The 15,534-nt window shown below is 43.0% G+C and overlaps 1 protein-coding gene across 1 annotated transcript in view; it reads left to right on the plus strand.

Moving 5' to 3' along the window:
- LRRC4C (leucine rich repeat containing 4C) overlaps window positions 1-15,534 on the plus strand; it is a 1,257,118-nt gene that overhangs the window by 1,194,696 nt on the left and 46,888 nt on the right. The window lies entirely within an intron of this gene.

Below are 15,534 nucleotides of genomic sequence, written 5' to 3' on the forward strand. Positions count from 1 at the left end.
AACCACTGTATGGTCCTGGCTACCGTGCTGCAGCTCAGTTTCAGGGTCTTGGCAGTCTTCTTATAGCCTAGGCCAGTGATGGCGAACCTTGGCACCCCAGATGTTTTGAAACTACATTTCCCATGATGCTCATACACTCTGCAGTGTAGTTGAGCATCAATGGAAATGTAGTTCCAAAACATCTGGGGTGCCAAGGTTCACCATCACTGGCATAGGCCATCTTTATGTAGAGCAACAATTATTTTGTTCAAATCCTCAGAGAGTTCATTGTGATGAGGCACCATGTTGAACTTCCAGTGACCAGTATGAGAGAGTGAGAGCGATAACACCAAATTTAACACACCTGCTCCCCATTCACACCTGAGACCTTGTAACACCAACGAGTCACATAACACCGGGGAGGGAAAATAGCTAATTGGGCCCAATTTGGACATTTTGCCTTTGGGGTGCATTCACTTTTGTTGCCAGCAGTGTAGACATTAATGGCTGTGTGTTAAGTTATTTTGAGGGGACAGCAAATTTACACTGTTATACAAGCTGTACACTCACTACTTTACATTGTAGCAAAGTGTCATTTCTTCAGTGTTGTCACATGAAAAGATAGAATAAAATATTTACAAAAATTGTTATGAGATACTGTATATCAATATCTATTTATCTATATATATCTATATATATCTATATATTTATAGATATATATAGATATATATATTGATATTCAGTACAAATATTAGGTCAATGACGTCACAGGCATCCCTGCCCCTTTTCGTGTGTGCATCTGTGGGATAGGGAATATCAATGGGGTCCTCCTATCATGTAACACCTTCCCATGGGTCCTGCTGAATTGGGTTCAGACTGAGCTCAGACCAAACCCATCTCATCTTTACTAGGCATATTTAAAGCAGACCTTCACTCTATTTAAGGATGTATATCAATAAGCAATTTCATTTTATTTCCTTATATTGTGTTATATAATTCCTGGTGCCAAATTAAACTCCCATTCCAAACATTTATTCTATCTTGATGACACTATATAGGGATGTGGCACCTAGGAATTCATATTGGGTCTGACAAGGACATTGCTAACATTGACCTAATGGCATTGACCTCAATGACCTTGACCTAATGGAATGCCCTTGCTGCAGCTGATTGGGTTGGCGGGGATTTGATCATGTGACTGCTTCTGCTAAACTGAGTTTGGATCAGGTTTGGATGGAACTCAACTCAATCCCTGCTTATAATTTGGATATCCAGTTGGCTTAAGAATATAGAAAGGAATTTTACCCCAACTGGACCAAAAACGAACCACCTTTTAAAGGGCCCATTCACACCACCAGTGTGCACTACCAATGGTGGACACTGGATAGCAGGGATGTCAATGCACTGAAAACAGTGCGTCTCACTGTTATTTATTTATTATGTAAACTTTATAAAAAAATAGCAAAGCAACATTTAATTAGGTTCTGTTGACTTCAGTACAGTGTGATGAAAGGGAAACAAGGCTTTTTGCCTAGCCTATCAAATGGGACTACATTAGGCAAGGCTCCCCAGTACAGCACAGCACATCTGGTGTGAACTGGACCTCCCATTTTTTTTATTTCCTTTGAATTATCTGTGGGTTTAGGGTTTTGTGGATGCAATTCTTTCATTTATTTATTTTTGTCTTTTGCTTGGCCTCAATGGCTAGGACTGCATTAGGCAAGGCTGCTCAGTGCTGCACAACGCATTTGGTGTTAACGGGCCCTAAGGGTTTTATTTTTTAATTTTTTTTTTTATTTCCTTTGAATTATCTGTGGGTTTAAGGTTCTGAGGGTACCGTTTTTAATTGTATCTATTCCTGACTTGTGGCTGGCCTCAATGGACAAGTGTCTTTTTTCAACCTAAATGTGTAACTCTAATTGCACATTTATGCGATATTTGCAAGGATTAAATATTTTGAACTGTACATTTTCATTAGATAAAATAACGAGCTCAGTTCAAATAATTCATTTTTTACTTTGATTCTACAACTCAAGTAAAAAAACTTCCAAAGCACCATGTGCCAAGTTCAAAAACCAAAAAACAATTTCAAAATGATTTCTGAAATCTATTTTTCTATGTAGTTCGCAATGTTGCTAATGAATGACCTTAAATGTACAACCCCATGTATCTGCTTGGGGGAACAAATATAGTTTTCTTGATGAAAGTGAATTTGTGCTCCATATGAAAGTCTAGAAATAAATTTTATGCCAAAGAGTAGACACCAGAAGATGTCCGCTGCTACCTTTAACCCCACCCCCGAAAAAGCCTCTCTAATTTAGTTTTACTTTCTTAATGGGGCATGACTTCATAGCTATGCCCTGCCAACTGCCATTCCAGTGTCCAAAGAGGCCTCCTCAGTGGCCAGTAAAGGGTTCGAATCAGAGCTTTTTTCTCAGAGAATAGGTGCAGGTACTCTACCCTTCTAAATCATACCTTGTCTCCGCCCCCTACACACCTATAAACTATGTCCTTTGGTTCCACTCCCTACCCACCACCCAGTGCTGCCCCTTTTAGAAAATACAGAACCAAGTATCAATATGTGATGCTAATTCGTTTGTATGGCATTTGCTAATGAAAGGCTGTAAAATAGGTCCCCTGCAGCCAGCAACAATAGACCCCCCAGCAACAAATAGACTCCCCCCAGCAATAATAGATCTCCCCAACAACCAAAGATCCCTCAAAGCAACTATAGATCACCAGCAACATTAGATCCACCCCAGCAACAAAATACCCCTAGCAACAATAGATCGACCTTAGCAATAATAGACCCCCACTAGCAACACTAGATCTCCCAGTAGCAGCATTAGTAGACTCCCCAACACCTAGCAACAATAGACCCCCTCACTCAAAAGTAGATTTCCCCCAGCAACAATAGATTCCCCCCAACAGCAGCACCTTGGCATTACACAGTATACATTCAGTGCTGGAGGTGCCAGAACTGCGTTCCCCAACAACAAGAGCCTGTCAGGTCACCTAGAGGCTGGGTGACAGATGCACACCGTTGGGATCAGGAGTGCACCACAAGGCAGTGGACCCTACGACTGACTGCTGCGGATGGGAGTCCGGGTGGTAAGGAAGGCAGGGCTGCTGGGACACCAACACAGATCCCACCGGGGTTAGAGCGTAGGATTCCTTGGGGTGCGGAGTCTAAGAGCCAGCAGGTGTTCACCAGAGCCTCTAGAGGTGAGGATGGACTGGGCTGCAACTGGCTCCAGGTCGCGACCCCCAGGGTCCCCCAGCTCACACCCACAGTAGGCAACAGGAGGATAGGGATAGTAAAGGAATAAGCCAAGGTCAGGGCCACAAGCAGACAAGGACAACAGAGTTCACGCCAAGGTTCAGGGTCACAGGCAAACAGGGATAGTCGGGGACACGCCAGAGGTCAGGGTCACGAGCAGACAGGAATAGTAGAGAACACGCCAAGGTCGGTAACTGAAACAAAAGTAGATCACACGGCGGGCAGGAACAGAAAGCCAAACTCACAAAGGTTGATCAGCAGGGCTGGCCTGCAGTGCAGAGGTTAATATAGAGTTCTCTGATAGGAGCTGGGGTGGAGCCGTGCTAAAGGAGAGTTAATAAAAGCAGTCAGGTGAGAGTCAGCTGGTCTTTAGAGATGAACACATGGAAACAGGTAAGCAGATAGACAACACTATTGCATAACCATGACAGAGCCCTGATACAAACACAGGGCAGGGAGAATGGAAATTGGTTGAGATTGGCCACCAAGTGTGAGGATTCAAATGAGACTAAAAGAAAGAGAGGCAACAAAAAGTTTTTTTTCCTGACCTATAAAGGTAATAGTGGTGTTTGGTCTTGAAGAAGAATTCCAAGTATGGCATTTTCTACATTATTGTATTGATCTAGCTTGGAAGCTGGAAATCACTGTGATAGGCACCACTACTCCAGTGATCTCCACTAACTTGTGGTTCCCGTTCTGAGCGGCTGTCCTACTGCATTCTGAACACAGATGGTGGGCTGCTCGGCACGGGCGCCATTCAGAGAATGCTTTACTCAATGAATGCAAAACATTCTTTGTTTGGAAGAGGTGGAGAGTGTGACATCACTACCTAACCTCTCCACCTTGCCCAATCAAAGAACGTCTTTGGAGGTGGTAAGAGGTGGGGCCAGTCTTGAATTTCGCAGCAAAAGTCAAGATTTGCATTTAACAGCTAAGTTCATCCTTCTGACCATTTTTCCTGTTACACCCATATTTAGGGTGCAGCATGAAATATGGTCAAAGTCTGTGGTCCCTCATTTTCAAACCACCCCCTCCCCACTTACAGAATCTAGGGGTTCCTCTCCCTGCCGACTCCTGTCATCAGGGCCCCATACAGCCTACGTGACAGCACGCTCCCCCCCCTATGAAAATATAAAATGATATTTTTGCTAAAATGCCACTGACTAGATGCTTTGCATTGCAGTCATGGCAGGAATTATATGCCCATTGAACAAGACCCATTCAGGTGAATAACACTGCTCTGCAAAGGCTATGCACAAAGCACTCGGTTGCAGTGCGCTAGCGCTGGATTAAAGCAGGCAGTGAGGAGGCAATATGCCTCCTCCCCCCCACCAAATGCTCTCTGAAGGAGGAGGGCACATGGGGGGGCCCCAAATAGCAGGACATGGGGGTGGTGGCACAGATACCGATCCCCCTGCAGTGCAGCCAGAGGGAGCAAAATAAGGAGATGCCAGCAGTGCTACAAGGTGAGCCACAAGAGTCGCCAATAAGGCAGTACAGCTGGCCCTTCTGCTCGGCAGGTTCCGAGCCCCGCTTTTGAACTGATGGGGCCCGGGCCCAGTACAGGAGAGCTTGCTGTACTTCCTTATCAGCGGCCCTGCCTGCCATATTTGAATATTGGTTCCTCTGTGCCACCGTGGCAGAAGAAATTGTAGTTATCAAGGAAGCACAAGTGCAGTGATGTCACCACGCTTGTAATCCATTGATACTTCATCCAGTTCCACAACTAAAGATCTGTACCTTGGTAAGGACCTCAGTAAGGACTGAGCTGCAGGAATAGTCTACAGGGGCCACTGCTTCACTGATCATGGTTGCAATGTTTCTCCAGGCTCCATTGCGAAAAAATACTAAATGCACATTTTTGTTTTTTTGCAATATAGTTGCACTTATTAAATTTTTTGCAAAAGGTGTGATTCCTCTTTAACCATTTAACGCCCTTAGGCTGTTTTAAAGATCCCAGACTGCAAGTGGTTAAAACAAACTCATGGCTGAGGCTGCAGCCAAAAATGTTTTTTTTCAGCTAGCAATCCGCTATTCAGTAAAATGAATCTGGGTGACTCTACAGCCCTCTTGTAATAGCAATAAAGTTAAATAGAAAAAAAGTATAAAAAACAAACAAAATTGTAATACAAATTATAAAAAAAAAAAAAAAACCCAGTGCATAAAAGCCCCCTAGCGCATACATGTGCATGCAAACATGCATGTAGGTTCTGCAAGTATATAAACAGCAATACGTGTGAGGTATCACCATGAACGCTGGCATAAGAACAATAATTCTAGGGCCATAATTCTAAACTGATAATTCGTAAAGGCTTTTAAGATGTTACCTAAAAAATTGTATCTACTATCGTTTTTTGCCATTTCACGGGCACACACGCAATTTTGAGTAATGACATGTTTGGTATCTATTTACTCGATGTAACCTCACCTTTTATATTTTACCACAAATTGGGTATTATATTGTGCTTGTATGCTCAAAAAAATTATTTATTGTATATTTCTCCTGATAAATATGCATACAGCTGTAAAAATCACAAGCAAAAAAAAAATTGTAACTACCATCATTTTACTCTCCAGGGCCCCTGCTTTCTAAAATATATAATCTTTGGGGGTATCTAAGTAAATTTCTAGCAAAAAAAAAAAGCTAATTTTAACATGTGTGAAATTTTTAAAAAATGCCCTGGATGGAAAGGAGTTAAACACAGCTGCCTATTAAAAATGGATCTATTTACTCGATGTAACCTCATCTTTTATATTTTCCCAAAAAATGGGTATTATATTATGCTTGTATGCACACAAAAAAAATATTTTTAATGTATATTTTACCTGATAAATATGTGTTTGATAAAAAGCTATGAAAATATCGAGCAACACAAAAATTGCAACTACCACCATTTTATTCTCCAGGGCCTCTGCTTTCTAAAATATATAATGTTTGGGGGTTCTAAGTAAATTTCTAGCAGAAAAAAAAAGCAAACTTTGTGAACATGTGTGAACATTTTTAAAAACGCCACGGACGGAAAGGAGTTAAACACAGCTGTCTATTAAAAATTGATCTATTTACTCGATGTAACCTCATCTTTTATATTTTACCAAAAATCTGGTATTCTGTTGTGCTTGTAATTTTCTAGCAAAAAAAAAAAGCAAATTTTATTGTGTGAAGATTTTTAAAAATGCCCTGGACGGAAAGTTCGTAGTTAAACACAGCTGTCTATTAAAAATGGATGCACTGACAGTTTTGGTATGCAGTTTTCACTGGAGGAAAGCTCTGCTTATATATGTCTTATGCCCCGTACACACGGTCGGATTTTCTGATGGAAAATGTGTGATAGGACCTTGTTGTCGGAAATTCCGACCGTGTGTGGGCTCCATCACACATTTTCCATAGGATTTTCCGACACACAAAGTTTGAGAGCAGGCTATAAAATTTTCCGACAACAAAATCCGTTGTCGGAATTTCCGATCGTGTGTACACAAATCCGACGCACAAAGTGCCACGCATTGCTCAGAATAAATAAAGAGATGAAAGCTATTGGCTACTGCCCCATTTATAGTCCCGACGTACGTGTTTTACGTCACCGCGTTCAGAACGATCGGATTTTGCGACAACTTTGTGTGACCGTGTGTATGCAAGGCACGTTTGAGCCAACATCCGTCGGAAAAAATCCATGGATTTTGTTGTCGGAATGTCTGATCAATGTCCGACCGTGTGTACGGGGCATTAGCCATATTTTTTTTTAATTCTTTGACAGGTTTGCTCTCGACCCTTTGTACCTTGTAAGATGTTAAGACTGTGTTTCCATGGGTTGTAGAAGAAACTTTTCCAAATGTGGAGTATTGAAGCCATGCAAAATGTCGGAGAGTCACATGGACAGCAGAATGTTGTCTGTACTATTGCCCCCCATAGACCAACTGACATGCAAATATGATAAAGTGGAGGTTTTTTGGGGACTTTAAATGAAGCCATGGCCTGGTAAGGTCATGTATTTCCATCCCTGTTGAAGTCAAAAATAAGGAGGAGAGCAAGAGGGTGGGAATTTACATGAAGCACATAGTGCAATAGAGTAAATTCGTGAACATATAGGAAATGTATTGATTATTATATAGTATATACATACATATATGCTGGTATCAATTATAGACGATGAGCATGGTAATAACAATAAACATGGTAATGACATTGGTATCTCATGATATAACCACAATAATATTCCATAGTTCACCAAACGTAAGATTGTATAAAACCATAAATTGCGAAGTAGTGCCTGCAGGACCTATGGCCTCACTAGTCCTGTAAAGGTGGGTATTGCATAATGAGTTAAAGGTCTAGGTAAGTATTAGTAGAAACACAGCGTCTGGTATCTCTACGCGTTTCGTGGCTTTTGAGCCACTCATCATGAGCAAGCGCGTGATGTATCTAAAATAGAATTATCATATATTAATAGTCTGATATATATAAACATGAACAGGATTAGGGTAAAGAAGACCCCACACCCGGTGCATGCCTACTTACTCTAGTTCGTGTATTGATGGTATGGTGCCGGGCACTGCTAGCCATCCGAGGGCACCTCCAACCGGGAGCTGTGGCGGACAACTCGGCGGGGACAACCCACAGAGGCATCAACCAGGGCAGGCATGGAACCACGAGGCACTCCTGTGTAGGAGGTGAAAATATGAAGTGAATCTGGGAAGTCTCCAAGAGATATGAGTGAGAGTGAGAAAGTGGGCAGGGGACCTTTGCTAGTAAAAAAGGAAATAGTGTGCAGAAGTGAGGACTGACGACCCTGAAGCTAACCATAAACTGTGTGGGATGGAAGCACTTTATCACTCTAAATAGGGATGGAAGCACATGGTAATGCTCTATTGGTTCAGTTCTATTACAGCCCTTGCATTTAATTGACCTAATGCTAGCCTCCCCTGGTTTATCTGATCTACCTCCTTATCAGTAGTATCTTGTTATTCATTAATTCTTTTATACATCTTTTAGAATTCAATTTGGACATATAATTTTGATTCATTGTCACTGTTGGTGGTGTGCATGGTCGGGCTGCCATGCTGTCTGACTGATTGTCTCCTTGTCCGGGAGCTGTGATGCGCCTTGCAGGCTTTCTCCCATCCACCACCTCCGATAACACCGGGGGGGGGGGGGTCGGATGCGCCGTCACTGCGCGTCAACGTCACGCATTCCATGCTGGACGTGCGGCGTTCTTTGGGTGCTGTCACGCCCATGCAGGTGGTTTCCACGCTCGTGAGCAACATGGGAGATATGTTGGTGCCGGTTGGCCGGGCACATAGCTGCTCAGTTGACGACACCCCTCCTCCCACTCTGCTACATGGCGTGACGATGGTGGCCCGTTCCGTGGTGGCACATATATGGGCGTTTCCTCGGGTGGTCTTGGCACTTAAGGTGTTCTGCACACCAGACTCGACGCAGCTTGGGGTCTTGTTTATTCCCCTCTCCTCAGTATCTTCATCCACATTAGGTAATATTGCACTACTTATCACCGCCCCTCGGGCCTTCCACTCCCATCTCCCAGGTGCCACTGGTGGGTAAAGACTTCCCTCACACATACTTCCATCTCACATAGTTTATGGTTAGCTTCAGGGTCGTCAGTCCTCACTTCTGCACACTATTTCCTTTTTACTAGCAAGGGTCCCCTGCCCACTTTCTTACCCTCACTCATATCTCTTAGAGACTTCCCAGATTCACATCATATTTTCACTTCCTACACAGGAGTGCCTCATGGTTCCATGCCTGCCTTTTCTTGATGCCTCGGTGGGTTGTCCCTGCCAAGTTGTCCACCACAGCTCCCAGTTGGAGGTGCCCTTGGATGGGTCGCGGTGCCCCGAACCATACCATGGGTAAAGAGAACGTGTGGGGTCTCTTTACCCTACCCCTGTTCATGTTTATATATATCAGACTATTCATATATAATAATTCTATTTTAGATACATCACGCGTTTGCTCCTGACGAGTAGCTCAAAAGCCACAAAACACGTAAAGCTACCAGACGCCGAGTTTCTACTAATACTTACCCAGACCTTTAAGTCATTATGCAATACCCACTTTTACAGGACTAGTGAGGTCATAGGTAATGCAGGCACTATTTTGCAATTTATGGTTTTAAACAATCTTGCTATTGGTGAACTATGGAATATTATTGTGGTTATATCATGAGATACCAATGTCATTGCCATGTTTATTATTATTGCCATGCTCATCGTCTATAACTGATACCAGCATTATATGTATGTATATACGATATAGTAATCAATAAATTTCCTATATGTTCACCAATTTACTCTATTGCAACCACGTGCTTTATGTAAAGTCCCACTCTCTTGCTCTCCTCCTTATTTTTGACATGCAAATATAAAGTCTTTAATACGTAAATGAACAGGTCTGTCCTCACTGGCTTCATGCTTGTTCCAACCACTTGAGCAGCATGACTGCCAGGCTATTAGCATTAATTGAAGGAGGACAGCAATGGCAATCCTTGTGCTTCTGTTAGCATGGATCACCTTTAAATTCCCCATTTCAAAGTCATTACAGAAATAGCATGCCCGCCATATGAATGGCTCTGGTTTTATTTCTAGTTCAATTGTTTCCTCCCATCTTGCCTCATCATCAGAGTGTTTTGTGCTTTCAAATGTTGCTGGAGAGCACAAAACAGATTTTCCAGGAAATGCATCAATATGTTCTCCAATGAGGAAAGAATCTTTAGCAGTGTTGAAGGTAATGTGTGAAAGTTCCAAAGTCTTATTTCTTCCATAAGGTTCCAATAATGTCCATTAGTGTTGATAGGGGTGTTGAGTGGTGCTAGAACAAGATGTTGATAAAGATGTGGATATCTGTCCTGAAAGTGTCCTTAAACCCAGACTGTGAAAAACTCTCATTCAATGCTATATAACAGAGTGTTCATACTCACAAAGCCACAAAGGCTGGGTTCACACTATTGCATAGCTTCCAACTGTCCCTAATTTCGAGGGACTGTCCCTGATTTAGAGCAATGTCCCTTTGTCCCTCTTTCCTCCTCATTTGTCCCTCATTTTGGTCTGATCTATTTAGTTGTATTTAAAATGCACTTTTTGTCTTTCAAATAGTTTTTCCCAGGGCTAAACCTTTCATGCAATTCCTAATAGGCTGCATTTGTATATTTCAAAAGCCAATATAAAGTAATAGTAGTAGTAAAAAGCACCAAGGGTTAACTGATCATTTTTTTGTATAATTCTCCTTTAATGAGGTGTGGCAGGGGGTGTGTCCTATGCCTACATACTTTTGCTGTTAGGTGTCCCTCGTTCCCATCTCAGAAAGTTGGGAGGTATGCTATTGCGAATTGGATGCATCCAATTCACAATAGCGGGATATTTTGATGGGCTCTCTATGGAGCCGGTTCACATATTTACACTGCGGCTGCGGCTCTGGATTTAGCCAAATATTCAGGCTGAAATCAGACCTGAAACGGTGAACGGGGATGCACCAGATCCCTGCTGTGAGCTGCATGTGTACATAATGTGAACCAAGCCTAAACATTTGTTTTGTGTAGAGTGAACTATACCTGGCTGATCCTGCCTTCACCTGTCTTCCAGCTGGCTCAAGCCATCTTCTCTGTGTCCCCACTGCAGGTTAAGATTGTGTAGACCAGCTGGTGTCCTCTACGGAGCATGCTCATATTTCATTTCCTGTCTAAGCACTGTAGAGTCACATATGTGGGCATATGCACAGTGCTAAATGACACTCCCCTCCCTACCTCCTCCTCCTATTTCTAAGCACTATGGGGCAGAATATAGTATGTTGATTGATTACATTCACTAAGAAACTCACAAAAATGCTTAATTGTATTATAAATACATTAATGGCATCACAGTCTTTTTTTTTTTTTTTTTGTTTACAAAAGTTTTATTTGGAAGTTTGGATGAACAGACATTAGATATAAAATGACATCAAAATATAGCATTAAAGTGATTGGTTGTATACAATAAAGGATGATATTTAACATCGTATAACAGATGTGGTTATATATAATGAACGAATGTTAATATATATAAATAAAGAAAAAAAAAAAGGGTAAGATATAACACAGCATTCCCATAAGTCAATGAGAGAAGATGATAATATTATGTTAAAGACAGTTAGGTTGGGTTCCAATAGGCCCATTTCTTTTTGTGAATATGGATAGTATCATTAAGGGTGTGATAAATCCACTCAGATAGTCTAAGGAGTTCCATTCTATTTATTACTTGTTGCCATGACAAATTAGTGGATTTCCAATTATAGGCCATCATCCAGTGTATGGAACTGCACAGGGAGTGGAACAGTCTCAGACAGGGGGTAGGTATGCCTGGTATATTAGCATACAGCAAGCATATCTGAGGGGAAAGGGTGATTTTTTGTCTTGAGGATTGTTCTATTAAATCAGATGCTTTGTGCCATATACTGTTTATATGGCTGCAGCGCCAAAAAATGTGTAAGAGGGTACCAGAATCCGAGCATCCCCTAAAACAATTGGGGGAGATGGATGGGTAGAAAGTGTGAAGTTTTGAAGGGGTAAGGTACCATCTAGTAGTAGTCTTAATTGGAGTTTCTCTAAAGGTGATAGCTCTATTACATTTGCGTAAATTTTCTGACATGGAGTGCCAATCCTCAACATTAATCGAGACATCCATTTCCTCTTCCCATTTGAGCATTTGAGTAGATTTATCTGGCATTCCAACACAATTAATATAATTATACATCCTGGAGATAAGGCCTCTGTCTCTAGAGGATAAAATACATATATGTTCAAAGATTGTGTATGAAGGGTGTGTTTTTAGTGCAAAATATTTAGCATAGAAGGATTTGATTTGCTGGTATCTTGGGAATTCCTCAGCAGGTAAATTGTGTGTGGCTTGAAGTTCGGGGAATGAGATAAATTCCCACTTTTGCTGAAGAGATCTCAGTGTAATTAAATTTTTGTCAATCCAGGCAGAGAAAGAATGTCTGTTATTATAGGCACATATGAATCTAGGATCACCTAAAAAGGAGGCTAAAGGTGATGTGTCTGAGGAGAGTCTTTTTTTTTTTAATCCAACAAACTTTTATTTCTGGAAAATAAAATAAAAGAAATAGGGCAATGTGTACAAACAGCTTTGGAGCACAACATAAGCTCCATGTTAGGCAAAGTACAGCTTTACAAAAAGAATATAAGCGTTCATAATGTATATATTACAGCATATCTCAGTGGTTCATAAGTGATCACACACCGCATTTTGCCATGGCTAGGTCAAAGGTAGAAGAGTTCTATGTAAAGGTTAATATATGCAAGAGGGGTGCGTGTATATATCTGTAGGGGCCTTACATATATTTACGGTAACTATGATCAGTCAGCTCCTATATCCTGTTCTGTAGATGTAGAAGCCAGATCCAGCCAGTGGTCCCAAATTTAGTGGTATTTCGCTGGGCAGTTTCTGTGCTTATATATGATATTTTTATATGGTAGGGATTGATTAACAGTGACCATCTATTCCTGGAGTGTTGGTATATCGACCCAAAGCCACTTTCTAGCTATCAGAAGCCTAGCTGCATATAGTGTTTCCTGCATAAAGATACAATGGTGTCTATCCTACTCTTGCTTGGGGAGTATCCCCAATAGGCAATGCTTGGGGCATAGCGTTAATGGAGAGCCCATTTCATAGTGAAGGAATTTAACCAGTTGATCCCAGTAGCACTGGATGGCCGGACAAGACCAAATTAGGTGGTAGAAGGAGCTGTTATGGTCTTTACATCTAGGGCACGAAGAGTCCCATTGAGGTTTGTATCTCGCTATGCGAGCTGGGGTCAGGTAAGATCTGTGGAGTGTATATAAGTGTGTAGCGCTGGTAGATTTGCAATCTACCGCATGTTAGGTACATTTAGTAAATTGCACGTTAGGAAGGTTAAAGTTTGCCTCTGTTCCAGCTTGGCTGATGTTGTGTGTGTTTCCGTGCTGACTGGTGGGTGTCGCTGTTACCACTGGTCAGGGTTGGAAAGGCAACGTGTTGAAGCGAATGGATGCTCCTCTGTCCCGGAATTACGCTCGGTGGAGGTGGTCCTCCGAGTTGCATTCTGGGCGAGGGTATTTATGGGACAGACGCCATATTTTGGGGTTCGTTTTACAGCCACCTGCTGGCCCTCCTGGCCGACAGGTATGCATTAAGGAGCTACCTCGTGGTCCTCCGATCGGGAGGCCCGCGATACATTGGCGCAGGGGTAGGTCCAGAGGCTTGTCTGGAGCCTACCACCGCGGCTGAGGAATGGTCCTGAGCTGTCCGTCCTGTGTGACGAAGCTGGACAACCGAGGAGATCCCAGGGGAGGACCCGTCTTGGAGAGATCACGCAGCGTGCTGGTCTATGGAGGGGCCTGGTGACTCGGTTGGAGGACGTATCCAAAAGTAACTATACAGCATAGTGTTGCCGGCTCAGCTTAAAGGTAAAGCACTGTGACTGACTTTCACTATAGAGAAATTTATACATCCTGTGGCAGAGGATCGTACGGATTTTGTTCCCAACTAAGTCTGTGGCAGAGACTTTGATTCGTGCTGCGTGCTGGCTGCTAGACCGGTGAGAGAGTCCTATCCAGACGAGCAAGAAGTGTGTCCCACGAGGGGAGCGCATTTCAATAGTATTTGAACTCTACCAGGACATTTTGTCAAGAGAACCCTACCAGAGAATAGTTGAGTTTCTTCTGCAAGTTTCCTTTCTACCTCTTTCCTGCTACTTCCTAAGTCGTTTGTTTTAATAAAGCATTGAAAACGTACTCCAGTGTTGGTGCGTGTGTTGTCCAGGAGTAAACTCAACGGAACCCTAGACCCGGTGCCGGTGAAACAGAGGGAAGCAGAGTGAAGGTAACAGACCCGCTTAAACCAGCAGCTCCACCGTGAGTTAGTGCTACAAGTGTGTAAGCCTGTCAGATAGCTTTGGAGAAACCAATTTACTGGCTGCCAGGGCATCCGCTCAGTCATCCTCCTCCCACAGGTCAAGTCAGACGCTGCAGGCAAAAAATGTATAGGAGTTTGGACAACAAGATCATCTTGATCAAGTAGATGCGGCCCATGACTCCAAGGGGAAGACGCGCCCAGGTTTGGGTTTTAGTTTTAATTAATGCGTATAAAGGTTCTACATTCAATCTGGAATATTCTTCTGGGGAGCGAGTGATCTGGATCCCCAGGTATTTAATTTGGCTTGCTCTTATCAAAGGGAGGTGGGCTCGATCTATGTTTGGAGGACCCAAGTCTAGGAGGAGGATCTGGGATTTATCCCAGTTGATCCGGAGACCAGAGAATGCCCCAAAACGTGCAATGAGATTTAGAGCTGCCGATAGAGAGGGACCCGCAACCAGGGGCCCCGGCCTGAGGCCTCCTATGTCTGGATGTTCTCTGATGGCTATTGCCAACAGCTCCACCGCCAGGGCGTACAGTAGTGGGGGCGGTGGGCATTCCTGGCGCATACCTCTGTTCAATGGGAAGGGATCTGAGATCCTGCCATTCACCTGAACCCTGGCCACCGGGGATTGGTACAGCAGTTTGATCCATGTGATGAAGTTGGGGCCAAAGCCGTACTTGCTAAGGCACTCCCATAGGTACTACTATTCAACTGAATCAAATGCTTTGGCGGCGTCTAGGCTGACAACCACATAGGAACCTACCAAATCATGGGTAGCCTGCAAATTCAGAAACAAGCGTCCTAAGTTGAAGGCCATGTTTTTGTTGGGCATGAAGCCTATTTGATCAGAATGGACTAAGTTGAGGATCACTTGGTTTAACTGAAGCGATAGTATTTTGGTCATGATTTTGTAGAGTTGTAGCAATGAAATGGAGCGATAGGATTCCAGAAGTGAGGGGTCCTTTCCGGGTTTAGGTATTAAGACTATATTAAGACTATCAGAGCGTCTCGCATGGAGTTTGGGAGGGTAGAGGAATCGAAAATGCGTTTAAATAGTTCTTGTAGTTTGGGTACTAATACATCCCTGCACTGAAATTAAAATTCTAGTGGGAGGCCATCTGTGCCAGGGGCCTTGGTGTGAAATGGCCTCACTTATGTCATCAGTGGCGATGGGGGCTTCCAGTTCAGTTATTTGAGTTTGGGACAGTGAAGGAAAATGTACAGGTTGCAGGAAAGATACTAACTCATCGTGGGTGTATTGGGCACTGGAAGAGTATAGAGTAGAGAAAAAGGCGTGAAACTCTCCGGCCACTAAGCCAGGGTCAGTGAACCGATGGCCAGCGGGGTCATCGAGGGATATTACCACCGGGGGCCT

Source organism: Aquarana catesbeiana, linkage group LG11 (genome assembly GCF_042186555.1).
Source record: "Aquarana catesbeiana isolate 2022-GZ linkage group LG11, ASM4218655v1, whole genome shotgun sequence".
Classification (NCBI taxonomy): Eukaryota; Metazoa; Chordata; class Amphibia; order Anura; family Ranidae; genus Aquarana; species Aquarana catesbeiana.